The sequence below is a fragment of the Phalacrocorax aristotelis genome, chromosome 11 (genome assembly GCF_949628215.1).
Source record: "Phalacrocorax aristotelis chromosome 11, bGulAri2.1, whole genome shotgun sequence".
NCBI classification, from domain to species: Eukaryota; Metazoa; Chordata; class Aves; order Suliformes; family Phalacrocoracidae; genus Phalacrocorax; species Phalacrocorax aristotelis.
Window position 1 is genome coordinate 3,517,170 of NC_134286.1, and position 19,496 is coordinate 3,536,665.

The 19,496-nt window shown below is 38.9% G+C and overlaps 2 protein-coding genes across 12 annotated transcripts in view; both read left to right on the forward strand.

Annotated features, from left to right (window-relative positions):
• The window catches only part of APOOL (apolipoprotein O like), a 40,743-nt gene extending 25,891 nt beyond the window's left edge, over positions 1-14,852 (forward strand). For both annotated transcript variants that reach the window (XM_075106652.1, XM_075106653.1), the window contains exons 11-14: positions 509-669; positions 6,081-6,188; positions 8,610-8,843; positions 13,826-14,852. The gene's annotated coding sequence lies outside the window, so the exon portion shown is untranslated. The remainder of the gene's footprint in view (positions 1-508; positions 670-6,080; positions 6,189-8,609; positions 8,844-13,825) is intronic.
• Positions 509-19,496, forward strand: part of ZNF711 (zinc finger protein 711) — a 60,320-nt gene continuing 41,332 nt past the window's right edge. For 4 of the 10 annotated variants that reach the window (XM_075106634.1, XM_075106637.1, XM_075106635.1 and 1 more), the window contains exon 1: positions 17,377-19,156. The gene's annotated coding sequence lies outside the window, so the exon portion shown is untranslated. Of the gene's footprint in view, positions 670-6,080; positions 6,189-13,825; positions 13,965-14,973; positions 15,163-15,612; positions 19,157-19,496 lie in introns of those variants that run through there. The other 6 variants (XM_075106641.1, XM_075106642.1, XM_075106638.1 and 3 more) reach the window with 6 other exon arrangements.

Below are 19,496 nucleotides of genomic sequence, written 5' to 3' on the forward strand. Positions count from 1 at the left end.
GATCTGCAGTTTGTACTATGCAAGCTGCATGTGAAGCCGTAGAAACCAAAGTTCAAAATGTGGTATAGGTCAGCAAAACAGTCTTTATCCTGCCAGCTGAGTACAATTTCCTGTGTTACACGTTCTAGTGTGTTTTGTGGTTTTTTCCATTCAAAAATCTCAAATTAATAGAGCTTTCATTACCTTTTAGAAGATTGTTGCAATGTATAGGTCAGAAAATCATGGGTTTCAGAGGTAAGAGAAGTTGAATTACTGTGAATGTCAGGAGATTTCCTTTTTTTTAATTTAGCCATCTTAAGTCATTCCAGTATTTACACATTAGAAACAGCATTTTATGGGTTGAGATAAATGTTTTTCTATTTAAGAGATTGCCGAGACACAGCTTTCTAATATTGATAGAGGAAGGCTGCACTGGAGTAGTCTGAGAGTGTTTAGGATGGCATTTAAATCATATGCTTATGTTTTGATAACTCTCCACATTTTATTTGCTTATTTTTCCCTGATACAGTTATTTGCACTTGGATTCTTGGCACTTCTGGAAGAAAAAAAAAATAACTTGAGAGGATCAAAAGCGTTACAGACCACAGAGAGGAGGACACTCCAGGAGGAAAGGTGGGAATCAACAGTGTGAGGGGCTCATGGAGGAAACAGACACCAGCTGTTACTGGGGTAGGTAAAAAAGGGAAATAAATTGGCAGTACAAAAAGAAGCCGCGGATGGCTGTGTGGGAGCTGTGAGCGCATATTGCGTTCCTAACTGACATCGTGGATTGTTTTAACGGTATAAATGACAACAAAAATACTTCAGCAGTAGCTGGGATAGATGTTCACTTTGGTAATGGTGAACAGGGAAGAGTCCAGTAAGCCTTTAAAAAGTGATCTAGGGAAGACAATATCATGGGAAAAGATGTCGCATCCCTGTCTACGATGTCTGCTGCCCTGTCGTTCTCTGATGAGACACAGAATTTCAAGACAGTCCTGAGGCAGTGCTGGGCAAATTTGAAAACAGCTCATGGTGCAAATATCAAAGCCAGGCTTGGAAGAAAATGCTGCCAGCAGAGAATCAAACTTCCAGGTAGATAAACCTCTGGGATGTCACTGGGGGTATGGACTTTCTCATTCCCTTCGCATTCTCCTCTCGTGATGTAATGAAGAAAAAGACCTCCGAGCACAGTTTAGTCTCTTTTCTGAACTGTGGTCTAGTGAAGCAGTCCTTCCTAGTCTTCAGAATGTTTGTTTTTGTTTTCCTATCTGGCTGTTTTTACCCAAGGTTCATCTCCCCATTTTATGCAGTCAGATTTTTCCTTCTATCCCTTTTCTTTCCAGATGGATATATATATACAGAAGGTATACTCTTAAAATGAAACTTGGAACTTTTTTGGTGTTTGGCCTATCAAAGCTACTCCGTCTGGCTCTGATCGTTCCTTCCCTACTTGCCTTGGGGAATTTTTTATTTTAAAAAAATACATCTGAAAGAAAACTAGAACTTTTTCATTTGTGCTGTGTTTAGGTATCACAAAGGAAACAGCACCCAGTTGGGTCACTAGCAAAATCCTAATAAGAATTATCATTAAGTTGCAAGTAGTAGTCTTGGTTTCAACTATGATTTGAAATATTTATTTCTCTGAGATATGAACAAATGTTCTGGCTTGGTGTCAGAGTATACTGAACTCCTTATCCTCCTTGATAAAAGCCTTCACTTAGCGTTTACTTACACATTACCTCCTCCAAAAGATAATAAGGAATATTCATTAAAGTAGGTATTTAGATCTTTTGCCATTAAATTATTTTTTAATCCTGGGTGGAAAAGCATGCTATGAAGTAAGATTTTGTTTCAGTTCCAGCTGTGGTAAATTGAGCTGTTGTGACTGGGACCAGAATCTGGTGCAATTATTTGTGGGGAGCAGGCAGTTTTTTACCTTTATACATGCAGATAAAAATATCTAAATAAAACTGCAGTTTGGACTGAAATATATCTCAGTGTAATTCTGTGTTTGCAATCAGAAAACAGACTCAGAGAAATTGGGACAGTGTAAGAATTCATGTCTAGTCAGTACAGAAATTTTAGTTCTAACTTTTTAGAATCTGATTTGAGAATGCATAAGTACATATGGCAATGATGAGGAAGAATGTGTGTGATTTCATGCCAAACTGTGGGAGAAGTTTGGGTAAAATCATGAGATTGGAAGTTAGGAAATCATGAAAAATTCAAAAAGATTCCAACCATGTTTTGTAATCCAACAGACCAGGGGTTGAAGGAAGAGTTGTCGGTAACATACTATGTGCTGCAGCTGTGCCTAGCAATCAGAGCGGCAATAATTATTGCAGCAAGACTTCATTTGTTCTAGGAGCAGAAATGTCTTAAGACAAGCCTGATAATAACCTTTTAATCACATTTTTATATTCTTGATCCATGTCTTTGACATATCTTTAAAAACAATGTATGTTCAAGGAACTTTATCTTCAAATACATTCAAAATTTATCTTCAAAAGGTAACATAACCCTAAAAGGATAACAGAAAAATGCTTGTGACAGATTCCTCAGTGTGTTGAAACTTAGATTGTTAAAGGAATACTTCGCATATGTATTCAAAAATTCAGAAATAGCAAGATTAATGAGACATTTTTATGGAACTACCCACTTGTCATGAAAGAAAATATGATGGAGAAGTTATTAGGAACTTGTATCTGTTACAAGTTAATTAGTAATTCTTTATAGAGAAGGATGGTGTCAGACGAGCTCAAAATCCATAAGCCTTGACTTGCTACAGCAAATAACAGCAGGGAGGAGAGTGCATTCTGCTGCTAGCAAAATCTGGAAGAAGCAGTCTCTCACCACAATCGGCTTCAGGATGCCCATTCCTAAAATCTTGCTTTTCACTCTGTTCGCGGCCAGCGATTCACTGAGTGAAAAAGAATCTTTAGACCATAAGACATGGTTGTGGTTTTGCTTTGTAGCTTGTCAGGTAAGGGGTGGTTCTATCAAATGCCTGGTTTACCTATGGTAGTGCTGCTGTGGTACTGCAGTCCCAAGGGTATTGCTTCTGAGGAAATACTTATGGTTTAGGTAGTGTTTATTTTTAAATAATGGGAAAACAATGACAATGTTAAGACCTTTGTGTGACAACTGCTTACCTGTGTGTGCTGTTATGGAGCTTTTCGTGGTTCTTGAGTTCTGTGCTGCCAAGAGTATGGTGATGTTTCACACAGACTTAGGTATGCAAGACAAAATGCTTTTGCTTTTACCTGTTGTTCTGTACTTCTATACATGAAAAGGATTGCAAACCTGTGAATTACAACTTAAATACCTGGTATTCTGGTGGTTTTAAACCATTTTGAGTCAATCTGTCAATATCAAAAGGAAGCATTTTAAATGAGTAAGGTGGCTGTGTTCTTTTTCAGTAGGAATGAATGTTCGGTATATGGATTTTAAAAAATTAAAAATTCTTTTTATAGTATTTTTAGAAAAAATTTTTGAGATCAACAGGAAGAAAAATATCAGTAATTAAGACTATGACAGCCAGAATGTATTGATAAAAAGCTTATTTTAAATGAGAAGCTAAGTTATATGGAATTGTCTCTGATTCTGTTAAGAGTATAGAGTGTTGGTCAGAAATTTTTTTTTATGGGTAGATTTCCTACAGATTGATCTGATTTATTTATTTTATTATCACTGTTTCTTTACTTGGTAGCTACCAGTTACTGGTAATTAGCTATCACTAACCTGATGGTGATGTAAACTAGCTGCAGTTACTACTTTTCTAATAGAGTTTTGGTCTGTGATTTGAGGATTATTTTTTTTAATGCTACTGTAGCCTTTAAATTGTGAAAAAAAGTCACCACTTTAAGGATAACTTTGCATTTAGATAGACTACAGTACTATGAAGGGCTCAGCAGTGTGTTCCTTAATGACAAGGAATATTACAGCGTTAATATCAAAGGGCACATGCTACCTCTCCAACAGAATCACAGCTAGGTATTTTCTACTCTCTCAGTATTTTTTGTAACATTGCTAAAAGAATGGTAATTCTGTTACTGATTATATGGGTAACTAAAAAACACTGGTGCTGCTTTTATCTCCCAGATAATCAGATGCCAAATGCTACTAGGCATTTTTCATTGTTCTGTACTTTATAGTCATAACATACAATCTATATTTAGGTTGTCTTGAAGTATGCTTCAATGCTGATGCCCTCTTGAGAGAAAGGAATACAATGTATGTAAATAGATTTGTATGAATGTAAGCCTTGATAGCTGTGTAGTAATCTAGATTTATCTTTGATTAACAGTTATGTTGGATTAGAATGTCTTGGACAGTGGGGAAGAAGGAGGCTTCCATCTTTTTTTGACATAAAAGCTGTTCATAGCACAGATTCTCTAACTAATAATACATTAGTCACAAGTTTGCTCATCTACCTGTTCATGGTGCAAAAGCCCCCTTACAATAACAATACAGAGCAAGATGCTCTGATGCTACTGCCTTCCTGTCAGTTGCCACATAGGCTCAGAAGGGTCTTCTCAGAGATCTCTTCCACTTCTGACTTTCTGGCTTAATTCTAAAAGCTTATCTTCTCATTATGAAAAGGTATGCGAAATTATACTCAGCTCTGTTGTGGTTTAACCCCACACAGCAGCTCACTCATTCCCCCCAGTGGGGTGGGGGAGAGAATCGGAAGAGTAAAAGTGAGAATACCTGTGGGTTGAGAAAAAGACAGTTTAAACAGGCAAAGCAAAAGCCGCGCACGCAAGCAAAGCAAGCCAAGGAATTCATTCACCCCTTCCCATGGGCAGGCGGGTGCTCAGCCATCCCCAGGAAAGCAGGGCTCCATCACATGTAACGGTGACTTGGGAAGGCAAATACTGTCACTCCGAACGTCCCGCCCTTCCTCCTTCTCCCCCCAGCTCTATGTGCTGAGCATGACGCCATGTGGTGTGGGACATCCCTGGGGTCAGCCCCAACTCCTTGTGCACCCCCAGCCTGCTTGCTGGTGGGCTGCTGTGAGAGGCAGAAAAGGCCTTGGCTCTGGGCAAGCCCTGCTCAGCAGGAACAGAAACACCCCTATGTTATCAACACTGTTTGCAGCACAAATCCAAAACGTACCCCGGTACTAGTTCCTGTGAAGAAAATTGACTCCACCCCAGACAACACCAGCACAGCTGTGTTGGTGGTTTTGGGGGTTTTTGAGTATCATAAATGTGCTTGGCCTTGCAATGTACAGTCCTGGTTTTAATATTCTCTCTCCACGTCTCCAGTGGCATCTTGCAATTGCTTGTTTGGTTATATGTGATAGGTCAAGATTTCAGGTACATCTCTGTAAATCATAGGCTTCAGTGGCTTTGCACCAGATCCTCTGCATCAGCTTGCAGCTTGCTGGTATGAACGATGAGTACGGCGTTCAGTCCGAGTCCTACACAGGAAGGAAACAGGTAGCAAAGAATTGCAGGGTTTGAGTGCCAAACATGGTGGTGACTTTCGATGTCTGATTAAGGTTGCTGTCGAGGAATTTATTTTTAGGCAGCTGTATGCCTGGGAAGTACTGTAAGTGCTCAACTTCTGGAACATAATTTACAGCCCACAGTGTTTACTCAACAAAAGAGATGGAAGAGAACTGATATTATTGCAAAACAAATCCTTTTGTAGACCAAAATAAAGAATGATCCCAATGCAAAACACACAAAAAGGTTTTCACTTGGATTATAATTGGAAGCTTTGAGTCTCTAGTGGGTTTCATGCTTTTGGTTTTTTAGCCTTTGCCAACAACGCAGGGATGATAAATAGTAGAATTCAGATACAACCACACTTAAATGATGTGATAGAAATCATAATAATGTAAGCCGTACAATTTACTGGCTAACTGGAAGATGGGTACAAATTCAGAGTAAAGTAATATAAGCAGGTAAACATGAATTTTTCAAATTTCAAAATTTTGAAGGGGCAAGGCCTTGGAAAGTAAGATTTAGTATCATTTACAAAATGTCATATGAAGCTTAAATTTCTGATGTAAATAGAAATACAGCCCACTAACAGTATGTTACTCTGTAATTGCATTAAATAAATATTTGTTTTGTTTTCATTTACAGCCCACTGCATTGGAGTTAAGGACATTAAGGCCTGCCTGGTTGATAACAGACAGCTTCTGTCCTGCCAATATTTCTTGTCAACGTATAAAAAGAAAAACCTTTTTGCAGGTAGGATGTGGGGTTGGTTTGTTTAAATATACGCTATGTAAATGCAGCTTGTCAAATATATTAATGATTAACTAACTTCAGACCCTGCAGTGTGATCCATGAAAGCAGATGTTGATCTTCATCCACGATCTGCATAAGCTCGTAACTCTGCTACAAAGCATCAGATCTGGGAGCTGAGTGCAGCATTTTCTTTTTCAGAATATGTGCAGGCCATGTAATTCATAATTTAGGTAATCACTGTGATCCTCAATTTTCACATGCTCACTATTGTCTCAGATATTTTACTTCAGAACTGAATTATGGTGTGTATTGACAAGGTAATTTTTTTCCCAGATTGATCAAAATTTCTTTAGAGTTAAAAAAAATCAGACATCTAAATATCCTGTTCTCTGTTATGTAGTTGGTTTTTTCCTTTTTTTAAAAAAAAATCTAGTCAGCTGAGTAGAAAGGCTTGTTCCCTTATCTAGCATATTTGTTTTCTACATATAGCTTGACCCTTAGACCTGACAGGAAATCAGACAGAAAATACCAGGACAGTATTATGAAGCTCCTCTGATTACCTGGTAGATTCAAGGCAATAGTTTCTCTGTGACCCAGTCTGGTTTTTGTGAACATGCGCTAGCCTCCAGGTGTAGCCAATATACCACATTCGATAACTGTGTATGCTGTCCGAATGTTAGCACAACTCCAAAGAAATCAAATGCTACATTCTTGAAACTATGTATTATAAATTATATCCACATCAATACAAATATTGCATATAAATTGCAGTAGGAAAAGAATGTTTTCAGTAGTGGAGATCAAGGTCAGACTTTCAGAAAAGGTTTCCCAAATCCAGGATGTTTGCATCAACAAATGTTGCATGATCCCTAGCAAAAGAACCTTCCCATCATGAGAATGGCTGGGGATGTTCCGTTCTACTGGTATCCTTTGTATCAGAGGAGGAAATAATGCTTGGGGGGGGGGGGGGAAGAAGCCCTGAATTAATTAAAGTAACTTAGTTTTTTGAAAAAGCAATATTCTTATCTGATTAGAAGTCTTACTCTTTTAAGAGTAACTTACTCTTTTAAGACTCCTCTTTTAAGCAGAGGAGACATATCCTGTCTGTCTACTGTGGGTTGTGTTGCTGCTTTTCCATAGAAGGTGCATCAGTATCAGCATGATAGACAGCACTGTGACATTTCAGTTTTACCTGCGTAGTCTGCTCTGGAAATTCAGAAGCTTTGCCATGCTTAGAGCCTGGTGAAAAGATCTTTGACCTGAATCATACCATGACGTCGGTAATATATCCAATTCTCAACAAAGTTTATTATCTTGGACTTGCTGGAATACTAACTTGGACTTGGCTGACCCAGACCCTGGCATCAAATTTAGAAGAAGATATGTATTACTAAGATAAGTGACAACTTTAGGTAACCAGGAAAAATATTTAATCTCTTGACCCCTGCAGTATTCAATAGTAAGTAATTATATAGCAAAATACTTTAATTTTTTTGTATTATTTATTATTAAATTAATATAATGGTATTGGTACATGGGTCCCAAATGTAACCACCTTTGGAACACTCTAGATTTGGTTTTGTAATTATTCTTCCTGCAGTAGCACTGGTTATCATAGTTGTTGTAATATTTTACTGTGTACATTTACACTGTAAATGTAAAAAAGCTGGGTAACTTGCTCTGGGTGCAGTTAAAAGGGTTTTTTAATCAAAATGGAAGTAAAGCAAAAGTAGTCTGGCATTCTGATTAATTTTTAACCTCTGGATATTTAAATCAACAAGCTTGCCATATAGCATCCTCTGCCAAAATACTGTTTACACAATTTAAAACTAAATCAAATCATCTTACAAGAGCACTTTAACAGTTATTCAGCATTTTACTGCTGCATGCAGAACTTCGCTCTAAGGCACTGCTTCTCTTCTCTAAGGCTCACCAGGCAAGCTTTAAAGATTGAAAGTACATTTGCTACTTTAGCTCAAGACTACCAAATCTGTCTTGCTGATCTATTTGCTATTAAGGGTTGGCTTTCCTTCCACAAAAAAAGACCAATAAACATTGACAAGAATCTTGGCCATTAAACCTGATTTCTCTCGTTCTTTGGTCCTAGGCATTGGCAATTGGAGCTGCTTTTTCCTTTCCACACTCTTATCTTCCCACACCCACCCCACCCTCGATGGATACCTGTCCCAAGTACATAGACAGTATGTTTTTTTTCCTCTTTCCCTGACCCCCATTAGTGAGTACCACTGGTACTTCCTCTGCCACTGAAAAATGTTAATAATACATAGCTCTCACATAGTGATTGCCACAGTACATCTAAACCTATGATCTGGCCGTTGAATCAATCTGTAGTGCAAAAAGATTTGTCAAGTCTCTCAAAAGTATTGCTAATGCTCTAAATCACATTGTTCCCCCAACCAGGAACCAGACAAATCCTCCATACCATGAAGCACAACTTTAAATGCTGGGTTACTGCATTTACTGCTGCAACGGCTGGTAACTCGGGGCACATTGATCAGCAATTGCCAGGGGTAAGAGATGTTGGCATGTGGGGCATATCCCATGTTCCTAATTCAAGTGGAAGTCAGATGGGATTTTGTGATTCAACAGGAGGATATATGAATAGCAAAAAAAGGTCATCTGGTAAAATTAAAGGTAACCTGATTTTAAAATCTTCCTTCTATTTGCCCAGTATTTGATTTCAAAGATCACCTAAATGTATGTGAGAAGGTGAAACTCTTCATCAAGGATGAAGTGAATCTCAAACAAAGAATTAGGGATTATTTTAAAAGGACGTTCAAATAAATATTTCATTTTAGGCCAATTGGAAGACCAGCGTTAAAAAGGATAGTTTGGATGTAAGCTCAAGTCACATGCTACAACATCCTTTTCCCTTGTTATCATCGCTGTGCTGTTCTGGCTGCCGGCTGAGATAGTTCCAGCCTGATCAGTTTGTGAACTAGGCCGCAGAATGCTGTTACTGGTATGAGTGCCCATGCAAGGAAAGGGGCGCACGTACACAGCCAGAGGGGGAGAGTTTGGTATACTGTCCAGACTTCAGCCGGTTCAGGCTGCTGAGGAGCCATGCCTACAGTTTCATTTCACTGTTTGCTGGTTATACTTCAGCAGAGGAAGGACTGACATATGCTCGTATGAGTGTTTCCGCAAGGTTCCATGAGGATTTGTGTAGTGTTTGTGTAAGAACAGGTAAAAGGCAGTGCCAGTAAGGTGCCACATTTTGGTGATGATGCTGTCGTACTCAGAGTAGTCAAAAATAAGCCTTACTATGAAGAAGTACAGGAGGAGTATATAATAATGATTAACGGGACAAGAAAATGACAAATGAAATTTATTGTTTATAAATGCAAATCGACATGTGTAGAAAAGCAGTTTTAAGCTTGCGTATATGGCAGTCATCTCTAAATGAGAAATTAGAACTCAGGGCGTCTAGAGTAACGTGTTCTGAAAAAGTTTGTTTTGCTAAGGATTTTAGGAAGAAACTGAAAACGATAAGAGGAACATTATAATACCACTGCACAAATCTTAACTATGCTTACATTTTGACTATTGTATGTAATTTTGAGCCCCCATCTCAGCAAGCAATGTGGTAATCTAGTGTTTCAGGGTCATCAGTACTGATTTCTGTACGAGGAGAGGTTGTGTGAGAAATTACTATTCCCTGCTTTTATTGTAAGTACTAGGCAATGTCAGATGAAACCAGGCAGAAGTTTTTTAAAAGAAAAGAAAAAGTCCTTTTTGATAAAATGCATAATCCAGCAGTATGCACTCACAGTGTAAATTAGTTTTTTAAAAATCAGACATGTATTCAGGGAGGCGGAGGTGTTCAGGTTGGATGTGTGCTTTCAGGTGGGTAACTTCCTGGTTGTTCCACTGACTGTGCTGCGGTTCACGGCTGAGAGTGCACAAACCGATTCCCCTTCAGATTAAAGTAACTAGAATATACGCTTCAGTCTCTGATGAACATTCAGTGCCCAGGCCAAGCTAGACATAGGCCAAGAAGCAAACCCTTCTGAAGTTCATAAAGTGTCAATGAGGGGTCCCACTTGTATTAGTCCACTTTCTTTGCTGCTGCAAATGCAGCCACAGGCTCCACTCCAGCTCAGTCAATTAATAATGTTGTTGTATTGATAGTACTTCAAGTTATTTACACGGTTTACATATTTCTTCCTTATGCTTCCATTACTGGCTGTTCTCAGTGTTAGGTGGCCTGACTCAGTCAGTCTATATTCTATTTGTATATGCACAAAAGTAAGTTTTGCAATTACAAGATGTGTCAAAGTACGAGTAGAGAGGCCTAGTAAAGATTTGATCTATCGTGTTTACTTTAGAGACAAGAAATCAGGCTTATTTTTGTAACAAAGATGTATGTGGTCACCAGCTGGTGCAGAGCAGTGTAACTGCATAAATCAATTAAGACAAACCAGGTGGTACTTGCTGAGAATCTGACTCTGTGTGAATAAGCATCACAATAAACAGTTCTGCAAGCCCAGAGTCCAAGACTAAAACTTTGTGAGAGTTAGACATGTTTGTTTCAAATGCATTTTATTCAATGGGAAGTGGAATGAAAATTCATGGAACAAGTTAAATTGCAATAATGCGACCCTTCTTTCCTTTCAATGTTGTGAGAGATGACATTTTTGGAGGCTGGGGGGAGTCACTGTAGGTGATTAGAAGGATATGGCTGTACCAAATGTATTGTTTATCTTTGTCATCTCTCAGCTGCGTAATCTATGCATGACGGTACATCACTGCTTGTAGTACATAGCATAAGCATTGTTGGCAGAATTCTAGCCGTATTTGTTTAAAATTCACTGCCTCCAACTGAGTTAGGTTTGGGGCTAGAATGTTTAACCGTTTCCTGAGTAAGTGCCTTAAATAAGATCTGAAATTAAATTATCTGCGTCACCCTTGTGACGGAATATTTCCCTGGGACCTCTGCACCATTCCTGTGAGGTAGACGGGGTCATTTACAGGATTATGAAGGTAACCAGACTCTGCCTTTTCGACTAGGCTAACCCTCAGCCATGCCAATTTTCTCCATTAGACAAGATGTTCTTCATAGTAGAGATCATCGCTTGAACTAGTGGGTGTCGCAAGAAAAGAGCGGGAAATAAATACAAAGAAATGTGGAAGGGAATATATCGGGGGGGTTCATTTCCTTATTTGGTACTTTAAGTGGTTATTTTGCATATATAAGAAGTGTATAGTGTCTGAGAAGAAGACATTATAGGCTGTCTGAGAAAAGAAAGGAAATAATCTAGTCCAATACATTTAATAATGTATACCTGTTAAATATATTTGTGAGGTAGTAATATCTTGGAAATGCTGTGGGGGGCGAAAATGAGGCATGAGCCTACCTTCACCAGGAGATGGTGCTGTTTAATTTTTAACTAGTTCTGAATTTTGTACAACTGGTGCTATAATTTTCAAGGTCCCCACTTTGTTAGGGAAGAAAACCTACTGTAAAAGGAACTGCTTTGGGTAAGGGCTGCTGTATTTAGTACTTTGTCACGCTCCAGACCACAAGTTGCAGCCCAGAGGCAGTCCGTGGGATGTTTTTGCCTGCCTCATCTCCCTGCTAGATGGGGTGGTCGTGAAAACATGAGCTTGTAAAAAGCCCGTTGTTAATTGTCTGAGCTTTTGTTTTCGTGCCAACCAGGCAGGCTCCTGCACACATCGCGCTGCAGCCTGCAGAGCCCTCACCAAAGCTGTCAGAGAGGCAGGGGAGGAAGCGGAAATCTGCATCTGAGAGCATCAGCTTTTGCAGATGAACGACCCCAAACCCTGCTTCTCTCCTCAGGGTACCTTGTCTTGAAAATAACTTCAGGTCATTATTTTTAAACAAGGATACCTTTAGCAAATGGATGTCACTTATTAGTTTTATGAACAATCTAGAATATTTATTTTGTTTCTTCATTAAGTTTTCCTCCTTCCTCAAGCACAATATATCTGGCAAGACAGCAGCCAGTCTTCAAATGACAATATTCAATGGATCTTAACTCTTGATCACTGTATTTACTTTTAATTTTTTACTCAGTTTTGCATAAATCAGAGGTAAATCCACTGTTATTTATGGAGCGGCCTCTTTCTGAAATGTTTAATCTTAAAAGACTCAACAAAACTTCTAGGCCTTGGTCAGACCCTTAATACCTGTTTTACTTAATTGTGCAGAGACTCACCTGGGTGGGTGTTTCTCTGTTACATCCTAGAAGTACGTTTTCTGCATCATCCAAATACATAAACATTTTTCTTCTACTGAGTCTTGTAGATAAATTGAATTTATACATTTGAAAATGTGTCTGTAACAAACAATATATTTTGTAACTGATAAATGGGTTTATACATTTTTTTTTTTTCCACCAGAGACAACCGCTAACAGACTGTACCAGGTGGCCTGTTTGTTATTTGTTGTCATTTCACTCTGTGTAAGCACCTGACCCTCTATGCATAGGATGTCTGGGCTGGACAAATTCTGAAAGCTGTACTGAGCAGATTTTGATGATGTCCCAACCCCAAGTCAGTCAGAGAGTTACAGATACGCTGCTGGTTTGCTGTCTTTTTTTCTCATTTTCACTTTATACTTTGGTTTGGAGACTAAGAATTACTTTGTAGCTTTGCCAGTGGCCCGACAACTGGCAAAGATCCAGTAAGTGGCTAAGCTTTTGACTGGATTGTTCACATACCTTTTGTGGCTTGAGTCTTTAATAGAAAGAGGTTATTTTTCTGGGGTTTTTTTCTTTATTCTCCTCTACCTTGCATAATTCTAACAGCATCGCTGCAACAATTCTGGGACTATTTTGTACATTATTACTAAATGGGAACTAGCACACAGGACTAAATTTATCAGCTTGCTAAGACTTAGTCTGTTCTCCTAATGTATCACCAAAAAGAAGTCAGTGTGTATTTCTCTTGTTTCTGAAGCTAAATCCTAAAATACTGATTTATCCAAAGGTGGGTATGGTTTTCCTCTAATAAGTACAAATGTATTCATTTTTGTTACTGTCATGATTTTAGTTAATTTTCTTCACTCTATCCCAGCTAAAACCATGACAATTACTTTTCAGAAACGCAGTTTCCTTAGGTGTGCTTCCTAACTTGAATCTTCCTCACTAACACCAGCCAACTGTTGCAGCTCCTACCTGCCACTTCTGCAGAGAATTTGTTTACCATGAGGCAACTAAAGGATAGTAGAATATTTTCCTTGTAAATAACAGGGGTCTGGTGCAGAAACAGACTGGAGCTTTGAGAGTTCAGTCCATCAGGAAGGTCTGATTTTTTTTACACATAAACACTGAAAATGTTGAAGGTATACATAATCAGAGGAATATAGAAAATCAGATATTATGGCACTGTTCAGGGTAACAGTGAAGAAAAAAAAAAACCTCAAAGAATACATTGCTTCTTCAAACTCACTTTTACCTGTGTTTGTAGGGTGAGAGTTTAACAGCAAAATGAACTTAAGACAGAACATTTAGATGTCTTGATGTTATTGCCTCAATGTCATGCATGCAGTAGTGAGCTTTATGATTTTTATATTTCAGTTTTATACGTCATGTAATTTGCACTATATTGTTACACATATTTTTAATTACCTCCTTTTTTTCTCTTTTGCGTAGTCCCATGCATCCTTGGCCATTAAAGAGACCAAATCCAGCAAGAGAGCATTTTTCTAACCAGTGACCTCAATACAAGAAATTTGGCTATCCAAGCAATAATTTACCTTATGCAGGTTATGCAGAGGGGAGGCAGTATCAGGTATGTATTAATAACATACCTATGCATATATACTACATAACCTTCTCTCTTGGTACTCTGTACAAGTTATCACAGTTCAAATTGGTGGTATTTATGTCACTAAGTAAAGATGTGAGCTAATAAAAAGCCTAAAACAACCTTTTACTCTACAGGTGTCTTCTTCAGGAATATTAGACTCCTGCTAATTCCATTCTAGACTGGATAAATTTTGCAATGTTTCAATCATTTTCTGAGTCCTTTACACTTAGATGCTACAACTCACATAAACAGGGGTTTGACCAAACTGAGGGATGGCTACCCAAGACAGCCCCTCAGGAACAGACACTGCAGTCAGTATAGAGAGATCCCTGCAGCTCTGGCAGAGGAATTACTGGAATTCTATGTTGTAACTTACTGTACAGTGAAGGGAATTTATGTGGCTGACATGAAAAAATAAATGCCTAAAAGCTCTGTGCCCATCTCACCAATACTGCTTTTTTATGCCAGCATGTCTTGTGATTTCACTGGAATACTGGGGAAGATCAAGCTATCGGTTTCCAGCCATGCTGAAAACTTCTGCAATGGTGATATGAGAGTGCTAGCTGTCATGTAACAACTGTCTTGTAACATTTACTGACAATGTAAACTTTTAAAAATTATAGTTTTCCAAACTCTCTCCTGAATAATGATACCACCAGATTTCCACTGAAGTGTGAAAAGTATGACTGTTAACAGTTGTGTTAGTACTTTCCTCTTACAAAGCACCTTTCCTTTGGGACTCTGGGATTCTTGTTCCCCTCCCTCCACAACTTCATAATTCAAACTTATTAAAGCTTCATGGAAAGTTGCTATTATGTTTTATGTACAAGTAGTATGATGTAGAGTGAAATTAAATTATTTATTCCAGAATTTATGAAATCATTTGTGTAAATAAGTGTTCTAGCAGGTGCGTGTGTCCCCCACCATCAACCAAATGATTTTATTTACCGTGAGACCTTTCTGTGCCTAAAAAATCGGCCTCATCAAAACCGCTGAATGCACTAGTCAACTACCAATGTCCTGGCCTAGATCGTGTTAGATCAGTACTTGTGGTTACAGTTGGTTTATGTAAATAAGCCTTTGGGGTTATTTCTGTACAGGAGGTGCCAATAATTGGTATAAATTGTCAGTAAAAACCAGGAATTTCTCTTCACAATGGAGTTTAAAAAAGACAAAATGGGTAAAGTTTATTGTAACAAGAAAGATGTTAACATGTCACAAAAAGACGACTCACGGTTCAGAAAGGCGTATGTTTCAACTGCAGAAAAATATTTAAAAGGTGGGGCCTTTAGTGTAAGTGGAATAGTAATTAAATAAAAAGGAGCTGTGATGTCCTTTGACTGTCCCAAATTAAGGTGAGAATATTACCTCTGTATTTTATACTACAAGTAAATCTGTTGCCAGTCGTGCATTATATCAGAGTCTGCAACCTAATTTACCCGTCTGAGGTGCCCTCCCCCCCACCCCCGTATCAGGTAATATCTACAAAAATAGTTTTACGGGTAGAAAAATTTTGTAAGTATTCCAAGAAGTGTGTGTGCGTGCATGTGTATTTTAGCCCTGCATTCATAATTGTTTGCTGTTAACTCAGTGGAAAAATGATGAAGGAAAGAAAATACAGGTTTTTTTCCTTTCAGAGTAGTAGTTTTGGTCAATGGTTACTTGCAAAGGATCGCCGCAGGGTCAAGAGAAACATAAGTGGCCATGTCTGGCCATGGTTTGTCTTCCACAATAGTCCTGTGATTTCTTTGGCCCTCCTTTTTAGGCCGCAGAAACTTTGTTCAGTTGTTTGCTTGGGCTTTTTTTTTTAACAAAACAACAACAAAGAACCACAAAAAAACCCAACACCTCAATAGCAACAAAATGTTCTGCTGTTGCTGTTTGCCTGCCAGCCATGCTGAAATATTTTTACCTATTTCAAAACCTGTTTCGGTTTGCATAGACAAAATCTTAATATGTTCAGCTAGTTTTTCATTTAAAATCGTGTCCCAAAGCTGTTGGTGAGCACATGTTCAGAAGCAGCACATACATTTATGTATTTCTTTTATTAATGTCTGAATGTAGTTTGATTAGATACGGATTGTTTTAATACCACACATTCTGGGGAGTGTTATGTCATGCTACTGATTTAATTCTAATCTATTTACAGAAATATTAAGTACCAGTGTTCCCTACATCTGGAATGTCTTGGAATGCTGCATGATCACTGGATGGTCCAATTGCTTGAGAGATCAGTAAGACCTTGTGGGCTGGGACGTAGAGGAAATAGCTGTAACTATTAGAAAGCAGTAAAAGTTATTGCAAAGAAAAGGTGTAGGAGATAATTACAGAACAAAACATGGTAGTAGCATCCAATTTTACTGTGTGATTGATGACAACCCAACTTTTTGTGAATACCCGATTTTACAGTTTACATGGCTGCTTCTAAATATTGCTAGAATCGTTGCACACCTTCAGGACATGGTTCTTTTGTGAATAACTGTATGTCCTGTGCGTAACTGACAAGCAATACCCATCACAAAAAGCTGGCCTTCCTCAGAAGAAACACATAAGAAAGGAAAAAGTCTTCTCAAATTTCAGCATGAGACACGACAAATAAGCATGCTGATCATTACTCTTCCTTGTTTGCTTCCCAGGATGGCTTAAGGGAAAGGGGGGTCAGGGGTTGCATGTTTTCATATTCCTCGGGAAGGCTTGTCAAAGATGGCTTTTGCCGGGTGCAGTTTTTGTTTCTCGGTGGCCGTTTGTCTCAGCCATTTATTTGTGATGTGTGCTCCACTCTGTGGCATGACCTCCCTCCGTGTGCTGGTGAGCTGTGGTTCCAAATCTAATACTGTTAGTAGGACCACGAATATCTCTTAACTACAATTATGAAGCTTCTTCAGGGCACTGTAGCACGTAGAGCCTGTTGTGCCCGGACTGACATTGCTTTGTTTTTCCCCTTTAAGAGCCAATATTTAAAGAAAGCAACAAATTACATACAGTTTTGAACTGTACAGTAACAATCTCTATTTGTGTTACACCAGTGACATGCAGAATTAGGCAGAAGGGAAGGCTCTGTCCTCAAGCGTAGCCGCTTAGTCGCACTGGCGCTTGTATGAACATAACCAGGGCACTCAGCTTCCCACTACCCCAAGATGCATCAAATAACTGAATTATTGACTAATGTAAGTGCCTCAGCTTATGCACCCATTCCACTGTCCCTTGTTTCTTGTTCGCTTTGTCTTCCTTTGTCATGTTGCTGACCCTAACAGCTGAAATGGTTTGCCTTTAACAAGGCAGTGGCTTTCTTCATAACTTGTTTTGTAAATAATGAAAATAAATGAAGCTATGGAAAATGGACTAACTTGCCACTAACAAAATAAAGATACTGAAGTCCTGGATATATTTTTCCATTTTCCAAAAAAGTCTCAAGCGCATTATTTTAACATTTACATTAAATGATTATTTCCCTTAGTATTAGGTAGTATGTGAAACTAGAAGACAAAACTGGAATCTTAAGCTTTTTAGAAAGGTGAAAATACTGGCATCTCTTTTGTATGAATCAGATTGCTCTCCTTGTAACAGCTCTGCGCCTTAACTGCATCCTGGCACGTTCCGTGCTCTCCACAACTCTGTTACTGCCCAGACTGTGTTGCCTTTGCTATGCAAGTACATTAGTAGAGAAGCCAAAAACCTATTTGGACGCCTTCATTTTGCTTCATGGTCCTTGCAAGTATTTAGTGAATAGGTACAGCTTTCTGCTGGGGAAAAAAGGAAGGGTGGCTCCAAAGCCAGCTCTGTAATGTAGCTGCCATCCTAGCTGGTATTCTCAGATCTTCAGCCACAATTGCCTTTTTTATTTTGTTTGGGGTTTTTTTGGTTGGTTGGTTGGGGTTTTTTGTTTTGTTTTTGTTTCTCCCCCAGCGTAACGAATACCCAAAGTGGGTAAGTTTCACTGTTTTTTTTTACCTCTACTGCTGCAATATACCTGTGGGCATTTAAGTCTAGACCTAGCACATATTGAGGGCAGATCTGCCAACTGTTAAATCGTCTAATGCTGGCAGAGGAATTTCCAATGGATAGTTGAAATCCAAGGCATTAAAAAGAATCCAAAGAATTTCTGACTGTGGACTGCTTGCAAACCCACAGTAGTGTCTCCTGAGACTGCAGACAGCCTAGAACAACGCTTGTACAGATCAGTGTTAAGAATCTTGTTGCGGATGAAAGCAGAGAAGCCAGACGTTCCTGTTAGTAACATCTGCACGGCCAGCTTGAAGAAGCACCTAGTTCTGGCATCACCAGAGGATGAAGCATGGAAGAATGCCACTCCTTTTACTTGTCTCGCCCTCTGTTCTTTCAACAGGCATGGGTTCAGTAAAAGCACCCTGCTGTCATCCAGTTGTTTTTTCAATTTCTATCAGAAATATGAGAGCTGAAAATGGTTCTCTCTCTGTTACCTTCAGAAACATACAGAAACAGTGTTAACACATCTGGTTAGATCCTAGACTAACAGTTTAAACCATTTTGAGCCCAGAGAGTCAGATCCTAATGTGTCAGTGAATTTTGTTAGTGAATTGCTTTTTTTTTTCCCTGTCACTTTTTAGCCTCCAGTAGTGCCATAATTTAACAAACTCTGCTCGTTGTTGACCTCTAGCTCTGTTTACTAACCTGAAAGTGATCACAGAATTTGAGAGTATTCATTCTCATATTCCACCACTCCCTTGAGAAGGAATAGGAGAGAGAGATAAGGCAATCCTGTCAAATATACACAGTGCTGGCAAGGGAAGAGCTATCTGGAAGGTATGCACACATGCTGTTTAAATTGAAATTAATAAAGTTTCACAGAGAATGAAGCTTTCCTCATCAGACTTTTGCTCTCTGCTGTTTAGTCTCTCTCAGGCAGATAAAGAGTTGCAGGACATCAGCCACGTTGATCGGCACTGCTCCTAATACACTTAACCATTCGTGGTCAGGTCATTGGCATTAACATCAGGCAGTAGTTGTACGTCAAAGAAAACTGTGAAGAAGCTGCTTGAAATACTCTGGTATCACTTCTAACGACAATAATAATATTAAGGAGCACCCTTTTGAATATGCCATCTGCCAAGCATCGTGCTTTTGTTGTTTGCCTCTTACCTGGAGAACAGAGAAGCTCTGTAATTCTTTGAAATCTTTGTGTTCTGAACTAAAGGGTAAGAAGCAATTTTGCTCATCTGCTAGGTTTCGTGGGTATGATGTGCTACTTCCCCGTCAAGTATAAACAGTTTATATTGATACACAGAGCAGTGTTTTGGCTTTTGTGCGTTCTTCGCAATTCACTGCTGCGCTTTTTGATATTTGGATTCCTGTGGTCATGGTGTCTTGGTGGGTTTGTTCCATCCTGTGCTTCTGACCAGCGCTGTGGATTGACTTCCCGCCCCCCCCCCGTAATCACTGCCTCACTGCAAATTTGCATGTTGGGCCTGATGTTGAATGTTGTGTCACACTGTTGGCAATAGCCTTGTTGTTGCTTGTTGCTATTTTATGTTCGGT